This window comes from Vulpes lagopus, chromosome 12 (genome assembly GCF_018345385.1).
Source record: "Vulpes lagopus strain Blue_001 chromosome 12, ASM1834538v1, whole genome shotgun sequence".
NCBI lineage: Eukaryota > Metazoa > Chordata > Mammalia > Carnivora > Canidae > Vulpes > Vulpes lagopus.
Window position 1 is genome coordinate 57089099 of NC_054835.1, and position 25177 is coordinate 57114275.

At 41.7% G+C, this 25177-nt stretch overlaps 1 protein-coding gene across 1 annotated transcript in view; it reads left to right on the plus strand.

Annotated features, from left to right (window-relative positions):
• Nucleotides 1-7832: 7832 nt before the first annotated feature.
• Nucleotides 7833-25177, plus strand: part of TNRC6C (trinucleotide repeat containing adaptor 6C) — a 103877-nt gene continuing 86532 nt past the window's right edge. Inside the window, exons 1-2 of the mRNA XM_041726439.1 lie at nucleotides 7833-7887; nucleotides 8684-8705. The gene's annotated coding sequence lies outside the window, so the exon portion shown is untranslated. The remainder of the gene's footprint in view (nucleotides 7888-8683; nucleotides 8706-25177) is intronic.

Genomic DNA, 25177 nt, shown 5'->3' on the forward strand with positions numbered 1-25177 from the left:
TCCTTTTCCTCATCCTCTGTTCAAAAAGATTGGGTTCTCTCGGTTTTGCCTGCCTGTGCCACCACTGCCACAATAAGGCTCTGTGACTGCAAGAGAAAAGGGGAGAATAAGAAACTCACCCCCATGCAGGTCACCTCCCCAAGTTTTGAGTCTCCTCCCTACTCTACCAGCTTTTGCTTGCTTTTCATTATTGTATTTGTGTATTTACATTGTACTTCTGGTCTTTTGTTGTAATTAGCGGCTAAGAGAGGCTATCTTGGTCTTCCTCCATGTTGGTCAGCCCCAGAAGTCTTAAATCATTAACCTGTGTTAGTTTTCTATGCTGCATAACAGATTACTACAAATGTAGTGGCTTAATGCAATATATATTCATTATTTCACAATTTCAAGAGGCTGGGCATGACTTAACTGGGCCTGCTACAGGCTGGAGTCCAGGCCAAGGCTGTGTTTCCTCTGCGAGGCTTGCCTGGGGAAGAATGGGCTTCCAAGCTCACCCAGGCAGTTGACAGAATTCATTTCCTTGTAGCAGTAGGATTCATGATAGCTGTTTCTTCAAAGCCAGCACCCAAGAGGGAGACTAAAGCCACTTTGCTAAAAAGATGGGAGTCTTATATAATGTCAGGGGGACAGCATTCCATCACCTCTGCCATATTCAAATGGTGAGAAGCAAATCACAGGTCCCTCCCACACTCACAAGAGAGCATTTATACAAAGGTGTGAACCTCAGGAGACCAGAGAGTCTCTGTCAACTATATTATCCTTTGATCCTCAAATAAAAACACTTCCTTCTACCCTCTGGTCTTATTCATCAGATCCATGGTTCTGTTTTCCACCGCTAGTTCTGGGAAACACTGAATGACTCCACAGTTCTTGTAGACAGTCCATCCAATACTCGGACCCATGAGTTCTTGACCTCTTGTATGCTAGTGACCTTTACTTTAGAACTCTGTCCTGTGATTCTAAATCCCAAGCATATTCTCTTTGCTACATAACCCTGTTTATTTCCATAGTCTATCAAATATTAAAGGTAATTCAAGTCTTACCTTAACTTTCCTATTAAATTCTCTGTCCTTAGAGATCTAAGACTGTTTTTATGTCTCCTCCCTCATGTATTGCCCACAGGGCCTCCTGCGTATTTCCTGCACAGAGCAGGTATTCAAACACATGGTGAAAAAATTGAGAATCTTTTAAGTATTTCAGTGACAGCTGGACAGGATACCACTTCCTCCTTCTTCCTTTTTAAAGTTTGTCTGATAGCACTTTGCCAGCCTTTCCTAACCTAAACACTGTCAGGAAATTCTAATTGAATTAGCCAAACTTTCTAAATAATGGTGTGTAACACAGACACACAGTGAATTAGTGAATATTTTAATGACATGGCATTGGAGTCTAACCAAGATGACTTCAGAGCATGGGCTGTGGTTTTGTCTTGTAAGTGAAAACTAAGTTGGAATAAAAACCGAGTAAAATTTCTGGTAACTAAACCTTCAAGGTAGAAATAAGCCTGCCTTCCTTATTGAATCCTGTTCTTTTGCAAAAAGGGAATAATCAACTAACAAAAAAGACTGGAAATTTGGAAGATTTTCCAATGAAGGGTTTTGCGTAGGGTGACTACATTCCCAGTCTACCAACATAATTGTATCTTTTGAATCCTGTTTCTCTGGAAAAATGTGTAGTTTATCAAGGAATCCTGAGATGACTGATATACATTGAAGCTTCAGTTATGGGGCTCCTCTACTTCCCAACTCTTTCTTCTTCTAGCTGCTTCCAAAATAGTGTTGCTTCTTTCTCCACCCAAAGCATCCTAAGCTGATGGCTGAACTATTTGAGAATAAAAGAAATATTACATTATTAAAACCCAACTTGTTAAAAATATTTTCTTTCTAATAAAACTCAGTATAGTGAGGGCCCATTATAATATGCTTTGCCATACAGAGAGTATAGGGGATTTACATCAAAGTTTTGGCCCTGTGTCCAGTGTGGGGCCCAGAAGTTGAGCCTCATATCAGATTTTCTCCTTACTTAGTTTTCACTACTCAAACAGAAGATGTACCATCAGCCAAAGCAATGCTGATTTTTTTAGCAGGAGCTGGAGTTCCTTGTAGTGGTAATAAACTGGGGAGGAAGTGCGTGTGTACAAATGGAGATGTGATTGAATGGGATAAGATAACATTTACACCATGGTATATTACGTAGCCATTAGAAATAATAGATTGGATCAATTAGTTGGGGGCAGGGCGTATTCAATGAGAAAAGCAAGAAGCAAAAGAGTTTGTAATATACAATCTCACTTTTACAAAACTGACCAAATAAAATGCATTGTAAAAATATATAGGTCTATATGTTTCCATAGTTACCTGAGTGCAGAGAAAGACCCGGGAAGTTATGAACAAAGTGGTTAACATGGGTTATCTAGAAGGACAGGCAGTGAGGGAGTAGCAGCTTTGCTGTCGGTGTGGAGGGAGGAAGAATCTGTGAGGGGCCTCCAAGCAAATGAGAAAAACACAGAGTACACTGGAAAAAAATAGTTACCTTTACACATGTATATACAATCGTGAATTTAAATATAATTTTAAAAAGAAAAAATTAGGGCAGCCCCCGTGGTGCAGTGATTTAGCGCCACCTGCAGCCCAGGGCGTGATCCTGGAGACCCTGGATCCAGTACCATGTCAGGCTCCCTGCATGGAGCCTGCTTCTCCCTCTGCCTGTGTCTTTGCCTCTCTCTCTCTCTCTCTCTCTCTTTCTCTCTCTATCAATAAATAAATAAAATGTTTTAAAAAACATTAAAATAAATAAATAATAAATGATAAATAAAAAAATTAAAATTAAAAATTAGTGAAAAATGAAATTCTCCCAACCTGGCCCTCTCTTCCCTTCCCTTCCCTTCCCTTCCCTTCCCTTCCCTTTCCCTTTCCCTTTCCCTTTCCCTTTCCCTTTCCCTTTCCCTTTCCCTTTCCCTTTCTTTTTTTAAGATTTTATTTGAAAGAGACAGAGCATGAGCAGGGGGGGAAGAGTCAAAGGGAGACAGAGAAGCAGGCTCCCACTGAGCAGGGAGCCCAACCCAGGACTTGACCCCAGAACCCTGGGGATCATGACCTTAGCCAAAGACAGATGCTTCACCAACTGAGCCCCTCTGGCACCCCTGTCCCTCCTTTTCTTTATTCTCCTTGCAGCTCACCTTGTGAGTCCACCTCATAGCAGCTCCACGAATCAAAAATACTAACCCAATTCCCTCTATAGTTGGCCCTTGAACAACTGGGGGCTCCACTTACAGATGGGTTCTTGTCCATAAACACAGTACAGTACCATACATAGATTTTTGTCTTCCTTATGATTTTCTTAATATTTTATTTTCTCTAGCTTACTTTAGTAATATAGTATATGATACATATAATATACAAATATGTGTTAATCGTCTGTGATGTGATCAGTAAGACTTCTGGTCAACAGCAGACTATAAGTAGTCCATTTTGGGGGAGTTTAAAGTTGTACATGGATTTCCAACTGCTTGGGGAGTCGGTTGTCCCCAACCTCCAGGATGTTGAAGTGTCAGCTATTTGATACGTATTTGTTTTTTCCTTTTCCAATGGGTCAAGAAACTTCCCAAGTCTGGGTGATTTTCTTAAGTAATCTCTGGACCCAATGTGGGGTTCAAACCCACTACCCCAAGATCAAGAATGGCATGCTTTTCTGACAGAGCCAGCCAGATGCCCCTCCAAATCATTTCAGGAAATAAGGTGTCCCTTGAAAATAAAGTATACTTATGGAAGATGTCTTTCTTTTTAAAGTAAAAATGTGATTTGATGTTGATTTTTTAATTATTAGTGAGAAATCCAGAAACTGTACACTTGAGGTAGAAGTTACTGTAACTAGCAGGAAATTAGATAAAATTATATTAAAGACCATACATCTGAATTGTGCTTTGTCATACACACATGAACTCAGGCAGGCAAGGCTTAAGATAGCTCATGGCAGGACACCTGGGTGGCTCAGGGGTTGAGTGTCTGCCTTCAGCTCAGGGTGTGATCCTGGAATTCTGGGATTGAGTCCCACATTGGGCTCCCTGCATGGAGCCTGCTTCTCCCTCTCCCTGTGTCTCTGCCTCTCTCTTTCTGTGTCTTTCATGAATAAATAAATTTAAAAAAAAATGGCTACATGGTCCCTTTATTTACATTTTATTTTACTGTTATAGTAAAACCTTGATAGTACTGCTGGAGGAGTAGTTGCTCTAATTGCTTTAATTGTCAGAGCAATAGAATTAAGTGATCATTTTTATTTCATCTTCAATTGAATACCTTTTAAAGGTGCACCTATGCTTGCCTATTTTGTTAAGTTTACTGAGGATAATTTAAGGCTTTCTTTGTACTGTAGATTAAGAAAGTATAACTGTAGAGGAAGACAGCCACTACTTGGTTTTTATTCACTTTTTTCCAAGATGTATATTCCTCACCCACCACTCAGATTTCCTGGTGTCTCCCCACTGCTTAACATGCAGATATTCCTGGAAAGTGTCATCTGAGATAACAAGTGATTGCCATTTCCCAAACTTGATAAACTACTGAACTTCTTTAAAAGCAGTGTTCTTAACCTTGGCTAAACATTGGAGCCATCCAGAAGCTTTAAAAATTGCTGACATTTGTGTTCCACTCCCAGAGCTTGCACAGAATGGATTGGCAGCCCTGGTTTTAGAAGTTTTTAAAACTTCCCAGGTAATTCTGATGAACAGCCGAAACTGAGAACCACTGTTTTAGAGAAAGAATATTTTCTAAGTACCTCCACACACACTGTTGATTTAAATTACGTTTATTATGATAGTGTTTAAATACATACAAACTGACAGTAGGTTGATATTCCTTATGTATGTAGTTGTATATAAAACACATTTACAAATGAAAAACCTCAAAATCAGTAAATTCAAACCAACATTAATGTATGTATGTATGATATTTTCCTAAGACTTTTGTGCATACTGTTTCTTCTATTTAGTCTGGTACATCCTCTTTCCTGCCTGTATCAGCCTGGGCCCAGGCAGGAGATAAAAAGCACACAGTAATGGAAACAGGGAAAGTTTCTTACAAAGAATAGTTAAACTGTGATAGAAGAGTCGCTTCAGAAACCGTGTGACCTAGGGCTGAAGGAGAGTCCCTAAGGAAGGCTAGGGTTCAGACTTGCTGAAGAAGGTGTAGTTGCAGCCCATGAGTAGCAGAGCACCTCCATGATTAACACATGTCAGCAAGTGTGCAGTTGCTGGGCAGCAGGAAAACACACCTCCAGAACACAGGACTGGCTCAGGAAAGCCACAGCCAGTAGCCAGTCACAGGGCCACACAGGAAAACGGGGTCCTGGGGGTGGCCCTCCTGGTGGCAGGCTGCAGTCAATGGCCAGCCATGGGCTGTGCTGAGGAAGTAGGAGTAGCAGTGCAGCAGGAGATGTGGTGCACACGGGGTCCCAGTCTGGAGGGCCCTGTCATCAGCAGGACCACAAGGCATGAATGTAGGGGTAGGGCAAGCAGCAGGAGGCCCAGAGCATAACAATGTCTGTTGAAAGGGTCACAGACAGATGACACTAGACCATGTGCTGCGAGGTTGCTGTGGGACCACCCTTTCTGGCTCAAGGCTGGTGTAATCACTGGTGTCCTTAAAGCTACATGCTCAGTTATGCTCCCTGGAAAGGAGAAATACTTAAAGGAACGCCCGTTTACTGCAGAATGTGTGTTGAAGGTTGACTGGAATTGCCCAGCAGTAAATTGATATCTAACACACTACTCTGTACCAGCCAAATGCTTTTGGAGTGTGCAAGCCCTGGCTTACAGGCTGACCTTTCCAAGTGGTTTTTACTCTGTGCTGTGCTCCTGCATATCCTTATAGTAGCTCACCATGCTGTGTAGGAATCTGTTTAAAAAATAATTGCTCTCGGAGTGCCTGGGTGGCTCTTAATTTTAGCTCAGGTCATGATCTCAGGGACAGGAGATGGAGTCCCGTGTTGGGCTCCACACTGAGCCTGGAACCTGCTCAAGATTCTCTCTCCTTCTCCTTCTGCCTCTCCCCCCTCCATGTGCTCTCTCTCTAAAATAGATAGATAGATAGATAGATAGATAGATAGATAGATAGATAATAGATAGATAGATAGATAGATAGATAGATAGATAAAATTGCTTTTTGAGACACCTGGGTGTCTCGGTTAAACATCCGACTCTTGATCTCAGTTCAAATCTTTTTTTAAGATTTTATTTATTCATGAGAGACACACACGCGGGGTGGGGGTGGGGGCGGCAGAGACACAAGCAGAGGGAGAAGCAGGCTCCATGCAGGGAGCCCGATGTGCGACTTGATCCCGGGTCTCCCGGATCAGGCCCTGGGCTGAAGGCGGTGCTAAACTGCTGAGCCACCCAGGCTGCCCTCAGCTCAAATCTTGATCTCTGGCATGAGCTCGAGCCCTGCATTGGACTCCACACTGGTCATGGAATCTACTTTAAAAGAAAAAAATTGGGGGAGGTGGGCGGGGGGTGGGGGTGACTGGGTGACGGGCACTGAGGGGGGGCACTTGATGGGATGAGCACTGGGTGTTATTCTATATGTTGGCAAATTGAACACCAATAAAAAATAAATTTATAAAAAAAATTGCCCTTTCAAACAAACATATCATGTAGGAATCTTAAACAAATAAATAAATAAATAAATAAAAGATAAACTCTTAAAAGAAAAAGAATTGCTTTCTCTTTGAAAAGATGCCCATTCCCACTATTGGTGAGAATGCAAACTGGTGTGGCCACTCTGGATGACAGTATGAGAATTCCCCAAAAGTTATAAGCTTGTTGCCATCCAGCAAGTGCACTACTAAGTGTTTACTCAAATATGAATTTAAAGGTGTACATGTACCCTGATGTTTACACCAGCATTATCAGCAGTAGCCAAACTACAGAGAGAGCCCATCAACTGATGAGTGAGTAAAAAAGTTGTGGTATATATACACAATGGAATATTACTCAGCCATCAAAAAAGAATGAAATCTTGCTATTTGCAATGACATGGATGGAGCTAGAAAGTATTATGCTAGGTGAAATAAGTCAGAAAGACAAATACCACATGATCTCACTCATTTGGAATTTAAGAGACAGATGAACATGGGGTGGCAGGGAGGCAAACCAGGAAACAGACTCTTAACTATAGTTAAGAACAAATGGAGGGTTGCTGGAGGGGAGGTGGGCAGGGGGATGGGTTAAATGGGTGATGATGGTTAAGGAGGGTACTTGCTGTGATGAGTACCGGGTATTGTACATAAGTGCTGAACCACTAAACTTGGGGAAAAAATTTTAAAAATAATTGATTTTTCAAGCAAACATATAATGTGCATGAGAATCACCTCCAAAGACTCTGATTTGGTTGGACTAGGGTGGAACCCAGGAACCTGCATTTTTAATATGTTGTCAGAAGCCTGCTGATGATGTGGCTCCTGAGACAACACTGAGAGGTGTGGGTCTGAGGCTGGACCTTCGCAACAGTGTCTTATTCTATTTCATACCCTTATTGCCTAACATGCGTCCTGCTAGAAGCATGGTGTTCGACCCATGGGTAAAATAAACGACCACTGACCACTAACGTGGTCAGGGTCACCCTGGGAAGTGGTGGCCCTGGAAGTATGCCCCATGTTCCATGCCCCTCTTGGAATGCCCTTCTGCATACTGTGCAAGCAACTTAGTCTCACCTAAAAGTTCCTGCAGCTAATGCTTTTTCATTGTTTGACTTAAAATGGACATTATACCAATGCCACCTTTCTTTGTTTCATAGGGAGAAAGAACAAGAAACACAAAAAGAGGAACGTTTGATGGAAGAAAAGAAAAAGAAAAAGCAGGAAGAAAAGAAAAAGAAGGAAGGTGCTCAGAAAAAGGTTTGGCATTCCTACTTCATAGCCTGTGATCATTGTGTGTCTCATTTTGCATTGTCACAGCCATTAGAATTCCATTTTATGACCTCAAAAATTAATATGCTCAGTCTATAATTAGCAAAAAATAGAAGTACTAGCGAAATAAATAAAAGGTGACAGCCACAGAATGTCTTTCTTAAGGAACTAGAAATAGTAGAGCTATGTATTAAAGAAGTCCGATTTTCGTTGTTTGTTATAAAGAATGTCCATGCTATGCTATTCCACTCACTACAAATTGTCCGGAACAGCCATGGCTGAGAAATGAGGAAAGGGCCATAATTGATTTTATTAGGAAAGCTAGAAATAATTTTTGCAGGTTTGGCAAATGTTCTTTTATAAATCCTGTTGGTAAATATTAAAAATTAAAAGTCCTACTGTAAATCTTATCTTAACTTGAATCTTACGGCATTTAATATACAAAAAACATTAGGTTTTTTGTTGTTGGTCTTACCTAGTTTAATGTACCTTGTATTTTAAACTGTACCTTTTAGTCTTTGTTAAAATACAGAGACTCTGATGAGCTTCCAGATAGGTTTTCTTTTCTTTTCTTTTCTTTTTTTTTTTTTTTTTTGCCTTTAGATCAATATTGGCTTATAATAGCATGTGAACAATTACACATTTTCTTAGTAATAAATTTTAATAAATTGGGTAAAACCTTGTTTTTAAAATTTCTAGTATTGAAGTCTGCTTATAAACTTTCATAGATGTGCACATTCTACACATTATTATTCCTAAAGAGTTTCTGATTTTTTTTTTTCAGGCTGCTGATCAAAAAACCAAAGGTAAGTTTATTTTATTTGGGGGCGGTACATTTTATGGCAGAACCACACTTTGTATGATGAAGATGACTGTTATTTTAATTGACAGTTAAAAACAAGGAATCTGACCCTGGCTGCTGCTTTTTATCATTCCCTGTGTACTTCTTAATTTCTCACTGGTTTCATTCACATCTGCATTTCATTGGCATTTGTTTAATCTAAAATGCCTAAAGAATGTTTTGTTCGCTTTCTGAACAATGTTTTTTACTTTTCCTTTGGTTTACCGTTCACTAAACAAGGACTAAACTGATAAAGGTGATCCAATTTGAAAAGAACAACTGAAAGATACTAAATTTTTTTGAAGCTTCTAATTTCTCTTTGCCGACAACATAACAAAAAGAGTTATATTCTTTCTGTATTCCCTCTTCGCTTATTGATATATAGAAGATTTCTTTTTTATTTTCTAAGTAGAAAATTTACTTGTTAGGGTCTTAGCAGGTATTGGAAACACATGTAGTTCCTCTAGGCACCAAGGTGTCCCTGGGATTTGCTGGAGAAGAAGCACAGTGGAAGCAGCACTACCAGTTTCACCCTGTGCTTGCCCTGGTCAGATGAGGAGAGGCATGGGCACAGGAGCTCCAGCTGCCAGCTCTATTGAGTTTGGGGCCAGTTACTTCATTTCTCCAAGCTTCAGGTATTTCCGACTGAAAATGAGAAAGCTGGTAAGTGAGTGGCTCCCACTTCATAAAGCTCCTGTGAAGATTAAGTGAGATCATGTATGAAAAGAGCTTGGTGCCCAGCACATAATTGGTGCTCAGTAAAAGTGAGCTATAAATAACTGGAAGTTTTTAGGATTTTAAAGTTTCTGTTGGACACAGTTGTACGTGCAGGCATGAGTGCTATAAAGACTTATCAGAGTGCAGTTTCAGGTGGTAGGTGCTGCTACTAATACCCTGCTTTTGTTTGGCATCTTAGAGTTTCCAAAGTAAAGTTTATGTATATGACTTCATTTGAACTTCAAAACTGAGCAGGGCAGGTGTTAGGTGACCATGAAGAAACTGAGGCTGACATGAGAGTTAAGCAGCCTGTGCCTGGCCAGCTGCTCATGCAAGGAGAGGACTTGAGAGAGCTGGACTTCTGACCCCTGCACAGTGGGCCTCCGAGCTCCCGCCCCAGGGTCACAGTAAGATGGGATTTCATATAAAGTAAATATTAAAAGGCAGCCCAGACCCCAGAAAGGACATTTGTTTCTCACCCCCAGAAGTATGAATGTACAGCACACTTTTCCAGAAGATTCAAAGGGTTGTGGTACATGGTTGCATTAGCAGTTATGATCTTGAATAAGAAACAGTAGTTTCTTCCACTCGTCATTGTTGTTTTGAGATATTTCCTTTTGTTTTTAACATTCTGAGAAGTTTTTATAACCTGATTTATTTATTTATTTATTTATTTATTTATTTATTTATTTAAGATCTTATTTATTTATTTATTCATAGAGACAGAGAGAGGCAGAGACACAGGCAGAGGGAGAAGCAGGCATCATACAGAGAGCCTGATGTGGGACTCCATCCAGGGTCTCCAGGATCACGCCCTGGGCTGCAGGCGGCGCTAAACTGCTGCACCACCGGGGCTGCCCCTATAACCTGATTTAATACTGACCATCTTCTCTTGTCATTGTCAATGTTTTCTCTTCAAATAGTAACAAATTGCTTATGATTGTATAGTGATCCTGTTACACAACACAGAATTATTATTTCCTGTTACTATTCTGATGAGCATGTCTTTACTCTTTACTTACTCCAAAGTGTGCTGGTGTTTTCTCTTCTCCTTTTATCTTCTCTAAATTACTACTCCTTTGGGTCTAATTTGTCATCAGCTGTGCTAACTATATCTAGCCTTAGCCTTAGCACACATAATGATAATGATTATTAATGTCTCCTAAACAGAAGAAAAAAAGCTTTTAAATTATAAAAAACAGTGCTACTGGATAATTCATTAATGAATATTAGCAGTGTTAAGGTTTAAATTTTTCTCAGATGCTCCATTATTACTGGTTCAAATTAAAATTAACTACAGGAAGGTGATTCTGAATTTCTGACTGGACATGTGTGTTGGACAAGACAGGCAGGGCCTGCTGCTTCCCCTAATTAACACTTCCCCAGCCCCTGCGCCTCAAAGAGCTACACTGAACAATTTGAAAACCGTTGTATGAGCTTTTCACAAACAAAATAGTTTCTCATAATTTCTGCTTCAAGAAAGAGGTAGCTGAGCACAATAATCTGTTAATGCCTTTAGTGAGACTAGAGATGCTCTCACAGTTGGAGGAAGGTGATCAGACATGATCTCACTTACATATTGTATTTCTGCTTTGAAGGACCTGGTATCTGAGTGTCGGACGCTGTAAGATGGGTTTTGCTTTGGTTATCAGTAATCTCTTTCCTTTATTTTGGGTGCTGCCCTTAATTTGAGCACAGATACTAGTAACTTTATATGTGATGTGATGACTTTGTGAGCCTAAATTTTCCATTATTGTCTTCTAGGGTTTTTTATGGATTTAATTTTTTTAAGATTAATTATAATGCCCATAAACATGAAGTAATTTAATTCATTGGTTTTGACCAGATTTTCTAAAGTTCATAAAATAGAAAGATAAGTTTTCATACAAGAAGCTCAAAGTTAATTACATCATGTATGAAAGTAAGTATCTTGACCCAATATGTCTCAAACTCCATATGATTAATGCTTTATGGTTTTGAGTCATATACTTTTATAAATTCACGTATTATGATTAGTCTCCTAATATTGCTTGCAAGGATTATAATTTAAGTTTTACGGTCAGGTATTCAACTTTGCCATACATTCAATTTGTAATGCTAATTTTAAGAAAATGTATATGTGCTTTTGTTAATGTAAATCAGTTGAAACCATATTCTTTCAGCAGCCTCACATTCAGTGATAAAGATTTTGGGGTCACAGTTTTGTTTGCACTGTGCTGTATTCCTATTAAGGCTCATTCTATAAACATATGGTTTTCTCAGTATGAATGAAGATGAGCATTGAAGCTTAAAGGATGCTTTCCCAATTTCATAGTCAGATCTAGATTTGAACAAATATGAGTGAGAATCCACATCTCTGTATTTTACCAGTTAGGTTGCCCTTCTTTTTAGCAGAGTCGGCTGGGTGATATTTGCTCAGTTGTGAGCTATTTGCTCAACACAATATTCAGCAGTTAGTTTTCATAAGGCATCACATCTGTGTTTTCCTGAATTACACTGTGTAATAAAATTGGCCAGATTCCTTGAGTTTACATGTATCCACATAACCAAAACAAATATTATTTTGAATGTATGAGTTATCCTTAGAAGCAATAGTTAAAAGTCTAGTTAGTGCGCTTGGCACAGTATATTTTATAAAATATGGCATTTTGTTTGCCTGTCTGCAAAATTAATAAAATCTTAGCATTTGAAGGATCCTTAGAGATTTCCCAGTTCTTCATTGGTTCAGAAATGAAATTCAAAGAGGTTAAACAATCTGTACAAGTTTTGACAGCTATAGTTAGTGGCAGAACTAGAACCCCTATCTTCTGGCTGTCAGATTTTTTTTCTGCTGTTATATGAAGATGAAGGAGACATCAATATTGTATATCCATTATCAGTATAATCATTCATTTTAGGAAGTAACTTAGGATCTTTTCAAATAAGGCTGAAATTCATTTATTTATTTATTTATTTATTTATTTATTTATTTATTTATTTATGATAGTCAGAGAGAGAGAGAGAGAGAGAGAGAGAGAGGCAGAGACACAGGCAGAGGGAGAAGCAGGCTCCATGCACCGGGAGCCCAACGTGGGACTCTATCCCAGGTCTCCAGGATCGCGCCCTGGGCCAAAGGCAGGCGCCAAACCGCTGCGCCACCCAGGGATCCCCAAGGCTGAAATTCCTAAGAGATTCATTATGTGAGGGATCTTTATGGGATGTAATCTTATAGGATTTTAAATATTAGATGTCTTTCTTTAGCCATGTTGCTCTATATTTAAAGTAACTATTTAATTTTACTGTTCAATACCTGGCAGAAAGAATATAAAATAAATGCATTAATTTTTTTCCATGGGAACAGAAGAAAGTGTATTAAGATACGGTATTTTCTCCAAACATGTAGGCAATTTAAAAGGATAAAAATTACCGGGGCGGGCGGGGGAAGAAACAACTAAGCAGGTACATACTTATAAGTTCTTCATTGAATTTTAGAAAGAAGTATAAATCCACTGGTGGCAAGGAGGTGGCACAGTGCTCCTTTTATAAACCCTTTAAGCATCTTCTTGAGGGCCCTTAAGTCTCAGATAGAGTAAAAGTCCACATCTGTTTATTTAGCTTAACCAAACTAAAACGTTAAATGTAAAGGCAGCTCCAAGTTTAGAGAAAGTTACAGTTTTTAGCTTTAAAGGAGGTTGACAGGCTGCTCTCTGAGAAATCATTTAACAGATTATTGCTCTGCTTTGTTTTTTTTTTTTTAACTTTATTGAGTTAAATTGGCACACGGTAAACTGCACATGTTTAAAAAGAACAGTTTAATAAGTCTTGGTATATGCACCAAGACTTATTAAGATGTGATCCGTGAAACCATCCCCACAATGAAGACAGTAATCCATCACTCCTGGAAGTCTCCCTGCACCCCTGCCAACCCAGTTCTCATGCCCTCTCCACCTTCAGCAGTCTGTAGGCAAACACTGATCTGCTTCCCATCACTACAGATTGTTTTCTTTCCTAGACTCCAGTTAGATCAGCAGACTCATGCAGAATGCACTCTTGGCTTCTTTTGCTCAGAGTAATGCTTTTGATATTCATTCCTGTTGTGTATTTCAGCAGTTCACTCCTTTTTATTGCTGAATAGAGTTTCATTGTTTGGATATATCACAATTTGTCCCTTTGAGTTGTTTCTTATTTTTAGCTCTCATGAGCGAAGCTTCTATGAGCTTTGGTATACAAGTCTCCGTATGGATATGTGCTTTGATTTTTCTGTGGTAAATATGTAGAAGTAGAATGGCTGTATCTTAGGCTGTATCTATTTTTAACCTTCCAAGAAACTCCAAAACCTTTTCAAAGTGGTTATAACCACTTCCAAATGCTACATCCTTACCGACACTTGGAAAATCAGTCTTGATCCTTGTAGCCATTTTGGTACATGTACATTCTGATACATTGTGCTTTTGATTTGTATTTCTGTAATGGCTGATGGTATGGAGTGTTATCCTCATGTGCTTTTTTGTGTGTTTCTTTGGTGAATACTCAAATATTTTGCTGCTTTTAAAAAAGCTGGGTTACTTGCTTATTTAAGATTATTTATTTATTTATTTATTTATTTATTTATTTATTTATTTGAGAGAGTGTGAGAGAGAGTGAAAGAGAGAGCATGAGCAGGAGTAGGGGCAGAGGGACAAACAGACTCCCTGCTCAGCATGGGGCTCAATCTCTGGACTCCAGGATCCTGACCTAAGCCAAAGGCAGACGCTTAACTGATCCAGGTGCCCCTCTGGATTGGTTTCTAATATTAAATTTACCTCTAGAGTTGGGCAGAAAGATTCAGCACTGAAGCTTAGCTTCCTTCATCTTCTGTCACTTCCCTTTCTCTCCATGTCTGCAGCTATTTGTAATATAGTTACAAATGTAACGTCAGAAGATATGCACTTTTAGTTGTGATCACATTTTGTCTTGCTTTTAACACACCTACTAAAGATTGCATTAATAAATGAGCTATTAGTCACATTTTCCTATCTAGAGTTGTCAAGTTCATTAATTAAACAAACAATTAACAAATATCTATCAGACGGCAGAGAGAAGTTCCCTGTTCTCAGAGGGATGTATTAGTAGGGAGAGTTATATAAGCAAATGAATGCACTAAAATGTTCTAAGGGTTGTGGTTTATGTATCCCACGTCTTCTGCCTGAAAGGATTTAACTACATTCCACTTGGTCATGTTTCTATTTACTAGTTATGTCTCTGTAAGAAAAGATGGCCTGTTTTTAAAAATAAGTGAGAAAATTGGGGGAAAGGCAAAAACTGCTTTAGAATGAGATGAATGCATGCTAGGGTTGGCTCCTTTCCCAATTGTCCCCTAGTTGGCCATGAAAATGAGACAAGAGAGGGTGCCTTATCTTAGCCATTCTGAACCCACCCACAAGGCCAGTAGGATTGAGCATACCTAATAGCCTGTGGAAAAAAGAGAGAGAGAGAGAGAGGAGAAAAAGAAAAAATAAAAAAGGAAGGAAGGAAGGAGTTGAAATGAGGGACGATGTGGAGGGCAGGGAGGCTAGCTCATAGAGTCCATCTTAGGACTTGAGATTTGACCTTTTAGACCAGAGGGAGCCACTGGAGATTTTAAGTGGGAGAGTGACGTCATGAGATTGATGTTTTAGAAAGATCATGGAAGAGGCCAGATTAAAGATGAATCAGACAGTGGAGAGGGAACTGGATGCATTCAGTACAGTTAGACCACTGCACACTTTACGCTCCAGATGATAGCTGCATGGTGAGGGTGGACAGGAAGGGTCGTGTGGTAGAGCCAGCAGAACTTGGAGACCAACTGCGTTCATCATCTGATCCAGCAGATAGTCACCAAACACCTATTGTTTGCCTGGCACTGTTCACTATGGGGAGAAAAAGATTAAAAAAAAAAAAAACACCAAAAGATCCCATCTGAACCCCCAGATATGCTTCCCACCTTCTTGGAGCTTGGAGTTTTATGGGGAATGGGCAGAAACATCAATCGCAGTGCTGTATGTGTCAGTATTGACTGGGATGGCTACTATGAAGGACAGGAACATTGTCTAGTGAGAGCATAGGCTGCATCAGGATCTGACCGATGGAGAGAAGGCAGCTAGGCTGGAGAGATGGAGGGGACTCATGGACTTCCACATTTAGAAGGAACAGCATTTGCAAAGGCTGGCCAGCCTGCGTAGCATTCTCCAGAAACTGAACAAAGAGCTGGCCTAGAAGGTGAATCGTCGGCAAGGCGGGATACTGGTGTCAATGAGGCTAAGGTAGATGGGGACTCAATGTGCACAGGGCATGTAGAGGTGGAATATTCTTTTTCAGAATCAAATTGTAACATAGCTGATTTCCTTCCCTTCCCCATCCCTCTTCTACTAAATGTTGGCATAGTCTGACTTGGGCTCCCTCTTCTGGCAGGTTCTAGGATTCTACACTTTGAGAGAACAAACATCCCCGGATTATTGCTATTCTACAGTTTTTACTTTTATTAAAGAAAACACACACCCAATCCTACCACACAAGGCAGTGTGCATGCCCCAAGAGAACACATTTCAGATATAATTCCACTTAAACGTTCTGTGTTTCATGAGATCTAGGATTTGCTGTTTTTCAAGAGCTTGTTCAGTTACAGGTGATTGAGCATGGAAAGGGACAAGGTCAAGCTGGAGGTGAGAAAGCTGAGAAGCTTTGTGCTCAGTGGACTCTGTTCACCCTTCATGTCTGTCCAGTGTGTTGCCTCATCCCAGGAGTGTTTCCAGTTAATGTTGCATATTGAGAGGATGGTAGAAAAGCCAATATGTATTAGTGATGTATTCGTTACTTGTCTTTAACATACACTGTTATCGAAAGTTTCTATTTTAATCTTCTAAATCTCCCCACTGTTGCTTAAAAGAACTTAAAAATATTTGCCTGTATGATAAATAGCACATTGTTTTAGAGTAGAAGAATCCAAGGACCAAAACAAAGTAATCTTCTAATAAAATGATTTTTACTGTTAGTAGTCATTATTAAAATAAACTTACTTTCACATTCATATTATCCAGTCTGATGGCCTAAGAGTAGCATTTAATTTAATTTCATGCTTTTTAGAGAGGTAACTGTAATACATTAGAATAGAAAATATCTCTAAATAGCATTTTCTCATTAGCAACAGGCACTAAGATAATGTAGTTAGTAGTTAATGAGTCTGTGCTCATTTTGAGTTGAGCTCCCGAAGTTGCCATGGTGACAGATCATCCAGAAGCCGTCAACAGAACACACAGAAGGCCACGGCTTGATACCCCACCGGGACTGCCAATAAACACAGCAGATGGACCCTCCTGCACGTAGCTGTCTTCCCCTCACCTTTTGTTGTTCTAAAGAGCTTGCTATAGTGTTTGCTGCTGTGTAGGTTGCAGAAGAGATTGTAATAATGAAAATCTTCCTTAGAATCATAGATTACTTTAGCCCTGGAAAATAGTTCTCTTTTACATGTATTTAAGTAAATTGTAACTTTTAAGAAACTGAATCTCTAAGAATATATTCTGGAAATAGAATTAATGCATGATTTTTGAATATTTTTCTTCTGTCACTATGTGGTATCGGTACAGAAGAGAAATCCTATGCTTTATCATACAAATATTTCTATTTCTTAACTTTTAAGATGCCACCAGTTAAAGGACATCATTATTTTAAAGTCTTACCCACAGATGTAGTTGGAGGGATAATGAGGAAACTATTAAATTTATACATCTATTGTAAGAGGCATGCAAATTTCAGAAATAAGACATGTTAACATGTCCCTCTAGGTTGACATTTATTTATAAAGAGTTACTTTTTTTTTTCTTTAAAGATTTTATTTATTTATTTATGAGAGACATAGAGAGGCAGAGACACAGGCAGAGGGAGAAGCAGGCTCCCTGCAGGGAGCCTGGTGTGGGGCTTGATCCCAGGACCTCGGGATCATGCCTTGAGCTGAAAGCAGACACTCAACCGCTGAGCCACCCAGGTGTCCCTAAAGAGTTACTTTTCAAATACATCATTGCATGCCTACCTGTTAGTGCGCTTTAAGCTTATTGTGGCGTCCCATGGAATTCTGATGGAAGGCATGTGTAACGAAGTCTCGTTACAGCAAATGCCATTACAAGGAAACCGTTGTTGAATATCTAGGTCATGACCACACACCATGATGTTGTCTAGGTGAGTGAAAGAGCTGAATATACTACTTGCTAAAAAAGGATCTGTGCTCTTGATCAGAGTTTAGTTGAAGTGTATAGAAACCGCTCTGGATTTTTTTAAGTACAAGGAATTAGGTGCTTGTGAAATTATTGCAAGGCCAGAGGGAGGGGATGCACCCTAGGCTGGGCCTCCAGAAATGATTCCCCACAGTGTCATCCCAAACAGCTGTTCTCTGGGAAAGGATCAGGGAGGCCTCACCGGCACCATGGACTTCAAGTGAAGCCTAGTGTCCCCGCCGCAGCGCAGTGATTGGGAAGCTGCCTCTAAGGCAGTGATGGGGAGCTAGGACCCTGCACAGAAACGGCCACCATCTCCAGGACTGTGCTTCCAGTCAGAGCTGGTACAGTGGAGAGCAGCCAGGGCACCGCCTGCCAAACCACATGGGTGCAGGGGGCCAGGGGTCCTGCTTGGGGTCTCATCCACACCTGAGGCCCTGTTGCAGCTATGAACCAGACTCCTATCAGTCCTGCCCCCTGGGTGCGTATTGGGGAGGGGGCAGGGAGAGACAACTTTGACTACTGCTCCGGAACACTTTTAAATTTTTTTAGATTATTTATTTATTCATGAAAGACAGAGAGAGGGAGGTAGAGACACAGGCAGAGGGAGAAGCAGGCTCCCTGTGGAGACCCCATGTGGGGATCCCGGGAACACTTTTAAAAACAATGGGATGGATGACTGCCCTTTAACTTTTGTATAATGTTTGACACTTTCCAGATGATAGAAATATGAGACCCAAATTAAGTGGGGTGGTTTAGGGCCAGACTAGAGATCTAATCCTCCAGCCCTGAGTACAGCTGTCAGTATCTGTGGTAACTGTGCTGAGTTAATCACAGTCATTCCTATCAGAGTCTCTGCCTCCGTTCTTTAGTTAGTTCACTGATTGTACTTCATATCACGTGACTTTGAGTTTTTGTTCATCAGCCTAAAATCCTTCCCATGGCTTCCAAGAATGGAAGAGGAATGAGGAAGATTATTAAGACTGGCCAGGACTGTTGAATAAACGTCAGTCAGGCTCCTGGACCATCTCCTAGGCCCATCCATCTGTGCACTTCCTTGTAAAATCCAGTTTTAACAAGAACCCTGCTAAGTCAGCTTCATCAGAACATACCCTCCCCGCTTCTCTGATATCTGATCAGGTTCCTCATCCTCCCCCTGCCCCAGGGTGATGCCCGACACTCTGGCCTGCCTTCAGCCAGGGTCCTGCTAGGTCAATTTAGCCAGAAGCCCCCCTACCCCTGACATTTCCTCTTAGTGATTTTCCATCTCCTCCCCTACCTCCCCGTAGCTACAAATCCCCACCTGTCCCCGCTGCCCTCAGAGTCCAGCTCAGTCTCTCTCTCTGACCCTGTAAATCCCATCGTGTGGTCCCTATGCCTCTCAGCCCATCGTGACAGTCCTGGATGGAGCCTGCCTCACCATCCTTAACCAGTGTCCGTTTTTTCTTTAACATAATACTTACAGTGCACCTATTATGTGCTGGACATTGTTCTGAACAGTTCTTATATTAACATTCATTTCTCAAAGAACCCTCTCAGTAAGGCTCTCTTACCCCCAATTCACCCCCTCACACACCCACATATTACAGATAGCACAACTGAATGACAGAGAGTTTAAGTAACTTACCCAGGGCCACCAGCCAGTAAGGGACAGAGCTGAAGTGTAAACCCCAAGTCCGTGCCCATAGCCACTATACTGTATCTCTAGAGAGATGCATGGGAATGAAAAACCTCAAATTGCCCATGGTGAGAATCATTTCAGAGTATACAGTCAGGAAGGGAGGGGAAAATGAGGCTTTGGTGGAATGAGCAACATTTTATTTCTTAAGCTAATAAATGATAAATGCATGAAGATTTGTTGATTATTCGATTTTAATGCCGTTTTGTACATCTTCAATATTTTCAATTTTTTTTTTAAATTTATGATAGTCACACAGAGAGAGAGAGAGAGAGAGAGGCAGAGACACAACACAGGCAGAGGGAGAAGCAGGCTCCATGCACCGGGAGCCTGACGTGGGATTCGATCCTGGGTCTCCAGGATCGCGCCCTGGGCCAAAGGCAGGCACTAAACCACTGTGCCACCCAGGGATCCCAATATTTTCAAATTTTTAAAGAAAAGAATGTCTTGGTAGTATGACTTGGGTAGTAAGATGGAAATGCCTTGGTGCTCTGGGCACCCTGGGCTCTCTGCTCTGTTAAGTCCCTGGTGAGGAACCTAACGTCCCAAGGGTGCCCCAAGGGTGCCCCCGCAGGATTTGTGGAGTAGAGGAAGGAGGGGGGCTGCTGCTGTGGGCCCTGGCTACTATGTTGTTTCCCTTACTTGTGAAGGTGACATCAGGCAAGCAGGTAGGATCCCCTGGCTCTAGAGCCTACACAGACAGGTTCTTGATCAGGTTACCTGCATGTTGAGTTTAATAGCAGTGAAAGAGTATGTCAACTCTCCATGAACTTGTAATCAGAGGAGCCTGTTCCTGGAGAACTTCTCCCTGAAACTGAAGGCTCCAGACTCCTCTGTGCTGCAGCCAGAACAGGAACACCATGGGTGCTCTTCCAGCTATGGGCCACCAGACGGATTCCAAACTGCTTACAAAGCCTATGCCTGCCTCTCCTGCCTCAGGCCCAGTGGCTCTCCCTTGAGGCACCAAACCCCAGCCACACTGGGGCTGCTTCAGTCCTCGCCAGCGTGGAGTCTCCCTCTCAGGTCAGGATCTTCCCCTCTCTGTGCCAGCTGGTGGGCGTGAGTTCACAGAGTCCGCTCACACACACCTCCCCTGGTTGGCGGTTCTCTGGGCCCAACCTCATTTTCACTTCCTCACCAGAATTAGGTTCCTTGTCCCACTGTAACTATTGTCATGTTTACCACAAAATGTACTTGTAATCTCTTACTAGATTATAAACTACTACAAGGAGAAGGACCATATGTTTTCCATAGTATACCCAGTGTCTGGCACAAAATTGGCACTCATTAAGTATATCCTAAATAAATAAATATGGAAAGGGTATGTTAGGGTACATACACACCCTGTGGGGTAAAAAGAATGCTAGGCAGAGAAGGCAAGCAGACAGGGATTGACCCCTGACCCACCGTGCCCTGCTTTCTTGGTTTTCCAAGCACCTAACCTCTGCTGCTGCTTATCTCACTCTGCGGCTTTTTCTTTCCTTCTGGCCCTGCCGAGAGGTGAACTCCGTGGGCTGGAGGACGGCTGCCTTTTCTGTCCTCTGGCATCACCCCAGCGCCCAGAACAGTGGCTGGCTCTAGCAGGGCTTAGTGTGCGCAGGCCAAGGGCAGTCTCTGCCCATGTAGCCTTCACATCCACATCAGACTCGGAGCTGGCTGGTATCGAGGTTCCCAAGAGTGTAGGAAAAGTTTCCAAGAGTTAAAATGAGGGAAATTTGGCAGATCATCAGCGGGATTCTCGGTAGCTGTGGGGCTTAGAGCAGCATTGGTAGGTGGTGGGTCTCATCACCTGATGAGCCTGCAGCGTCGGGTGGTCTGCAGATCACACCTGAGGTTAGAACAGTGTGAAGAGGGAAAGGCCAGGGCCTAGGGGTGCCGGGTGGCAGCTCTGAAGCTCAGGCACTGAGACGTGGTGCCTGGTGGGAAAAGAGTTAAGGAGGCCAAGTCAACAAGGGAGCTTTCTGCTCTGGATCTCCTAGTGTAAAAGTTTGAAGGGGAGCTTCTTCTAAGTCAGCCCCGAAGGGCCAGCCTGAACTTCCTGCCCATGCCGGAGTCTGCTGTTTGGGGAGAGCAGTAGTAGGAATTTAGAAGCTGTTTGGACTCTGTTGTGGCAGTGTCCTATGAAAATTGTAACTGAAAGCCAAAAATTGTTTTAAAGAAGTCTTGGGGCTCCTGGCTGGCTCAGTTGGTTGAGCGCCTGCCTTTGGCTCAGGTCATGATCCTGGGGTCCCAGAATCGAGTCCTGCGTGGGGCTCCCCACTTGGCAGGGAGTCTGCTTCTCCCTCTGCCCCTCCCCCCACTCGTGCACGCGCTCTCTAATAAATATTTTAAAGAAAAAACTTGATTTCTCAGAGGGTGGTTTCATATCTGTCTTTTCCCCAGCAGGTGTCACTGTCATTTAAAAGAAAAGGGGAGAGCTTACTAGGGAGAGGAGAGCACCGTGAAGGTTTGGGCACAGCAAAGTTACCTGGCTGCTGTCTTTGTGTTCTCTAAGTCAGTGACTTGTTGATGGTCCCTAAATAAAATTAAACTAAAATTCCCACAGCCTGACTGTTCTGCTCTATTAAAACAATGATGTGTAGGATACACTCATCTGTGAGCCTCTGTCATTGAAGGATAGGCTTAGAGACAGGTGAGTCATGATGACTGGGATACCCTATTCTTTCTTTGAGCAACAAGAGATCAAGAAATTTGTATCCAGGGACACCTGGGTGGCTCAGCGGTTTGGAGCCTGCTTTCGGCCCAGGGTGTGATCCTGGAGTCCCAGGATCGAGTCCCACATCGGGCTCCCTGCATGGAGCCTGCTTCTCCCTCTACCTGTGTCTCTGCCTCTCTCTTTCTGTGTGTCTTTCATGAATAAATAAATAAAATCTTTAAAAAAAAAAAAAAAGAAAAGAAAAGTTTGTATCCAAAGAGAGTGGATCGCTGGTCAGAAACTGCCCATTTGGTTTATCTGTATTATATGAACAGATCAAATTTTGAGATCCTCCAGTTATCAGCTGAGATTATGTGAGTTAGCTGCCAGTTTTCAAAGATCTGAAAAATACTGGTTACCACCAAAGAAGTTTTATTGCTCTCTCATATAAAAGAGGCCAGAGGCACAGCTCGACAGGGTCAGAATTCTGGGTTCCTTCATCGTTCTTCAGACTTTTCCTACAAAGGCCCAGATAGCAGCTGTGTTAGATTTTGCTGGCCTCGTATGGTCTCTGTCACATCTTCACTATGCTTTCCCCACCTTCTAAAAATACAAGAGACACTGAGTTCACCTGCTGGTTCCTGCACTATGCTGCCCTCTCCCCTCCAGAGTGGGGACTGGTGTGGAATTCTTTGACTCTTAAAATGAGGCTATAAGAGTGACCACAGGTAATGTAGTGCAGGCAACCTGAGGAAAATGGAATATTCCATATTCAGATACCTTAGGACTGGTGCTTTATATTCAAAACTAGTTACCTATTAATAACATTCATTTATTATGCTTCTTCAAAACCAGTGATTGGTAGGATTCATTTACTATATTAGACTTCCATTTCTGTAGCACGAATTCCCTTTCCTGTAAGTATTTTGAAGAAAAATAGCCCTGCGTTTGCCCTTTGATTTTTTAAGATTTTATTTATTCATGAGAGACACGCAGAGAGAGGGAGAGAGAGGCAGAGACAGAAGCAGGCTCCATGCAGGAAGCCTGATGTGGGACTTGATCCCAGGTCTCCAGGATCAGGCCCTGGGCTGAAGGCGGCGCTAAACCGCTGAGCCACTCAGGCTGCCCTGCCCTTTGATCTTTTTAAGATGACAGCAGTGTAGTGGAAGAGCCCTGGCTGGTTGTCAGAGATGAGGGAGCAGGTGCATCTTGGTTAGCTCACTTGGGCCCTGGGGGTGACCGTGCGGAGGAGGGCAGGACAGGGTGATTTCTTAGGCTCTCCGAGGGCTTGGATACTTTGTTTCTGAGCCCTTGCCAAATTGTTTCTATCAGTTTCTGAGTTCAGGCAGGTTTCTTCATTTTCCATTCATTGAAAAGGCTGGGTGACAGGCGGAAGTACTTGATTCTGATGGTAGCTGGCCTCCAGTGTTAGTTACTCCGAAAAAGAAGAGGGTTTCCCATAGCAGGGGTAGGTAGAAAAATGTATCTTCCTCCTAGTTCTCTTTCCTGTTCTGTCCTTCCTTCCTACTTCTCCTCCTCTTCCTCCTCTTCTGCTGCTTCCTTTGAATTTTGTAGTAAAATAACCAATTGCGTTCATACCCTGGGCTTCCTAAAAAGCGATGTCTAGGTCTAGAGCAAAACCTTACTACTAAAATGTGTAGTAAAGGGAAGTGATATCATGCTGATATCGTATGTTTATTGTTTTAAAATTTTTTATGTATTTATTTAGAGAGAGTGTGAGCCGGGGGAGGGGCAGAGGGAGAGGAAGAATCACAACAACCAGACTCCACGCTGAATGCAGAGCCCAACTTGGGGATCAATCTTACAACCCTGAGATCATGACCCAAGCTGAAATCAAGACTTGCAGGTTTAACTGACTGAGCCATCCTGGTGCCCCCATACTAATCACATGTTTTTACATAAATTCAGTGGTAGTGTTTCTCAGACAGATGTACTTCTACCCTGCTCTCAATTTCACTTGCAAAGTTGTAATGGAAAGTTGCTATTGTGAGAGAGACAGCAAGTTTGCTTCTCTCTCTCTCTCTTTTTTTTTTTTTTTGTCTTTTTAATTAATAGATTTGGGATTTTTTTTAAATGTTCTTATATATATTTTTAAGGATTTTTTAAAAGATTTTATTCATTTTATTTATTCATTTATATATATTTTTAAGGATTTTTTTTTTTAAGATTTTATTTATTCAGAGAGGCAGAGACACAGGCAAAGGGAGAAGCAGGCCCTATTCCGGGAGCCCGACATGGGACTTGATCCCGGGACCCCAGGATCGCGCCCTGGACCAAAGGCAGGCACCACCACTGAGCCACCCAGGGATCCCCTAGATTTGGGATTTTTAAAATTAAACTGTAATTAGTGTTATGTTCGTTTCAGGTGTACAATATAGTAATTCAACAGTTCCATACCTTACTTGGTTCTCATCATGATGAGTGTGTTCTTATCTCCTTTACCTATCTCACCCATCCACTGCCTCTCTCCCCTCTGGGAACCACTAGTTTGTGCTCTGTATTTAAGAGTCTGGGTTTTTGTTTGTCTCTTTTTTCTTTGTTTGCTCATTTGTTTTTTTAATTCCACATATGAGTGAAATCATATGGTATCTGTTTTCTCTGACTTCTTTCACTTAGCATTATACCCTTTAGGTCCATTAGTTGTCACAAATGGCAAGATCTCATTCTTTACTCTGGCTGAGTAATATTCCAGTGTTGCCTCTGTGTGTGTGTGTGTGCGCGCGTGCGCCACAACTTCTTTATCTGTTAATTTATCAGTGAACAGTGGGGCTGTTCCGTATCTTGGCTATTATAAATAATGCTGCAATAAACATAGGGATTTGTATCTTTTCAAGTTAGTGCTTTCATTTTCTTTGGGTAAATCCCAGTAGTGGAATTACTGGGTCATGTGGTCATTCTTTTTTTTTTTTAAGATTTTATTTATTTATTCATCAGAGACAGAGAGAGAGAGAGGCAGAGACACAAGCAGGCTCCATGCAGGGAGCCCGATGTGGGACTCGATCCCGGGACTCCAGGCAGGCGCTAAACCGCCCAGCCACCCAGGGATCCCCTCATATGGTCATTCTATGTTCTTCTTTTCTTTCTTTCTTTCTTTCTTTCTTTCTTTCTTTCTTTCTTTCTTAAGATTTATTTATTTATTTATTTATTCATGACGGGGGCGGGGGGGGGGCAGAGACACGGGC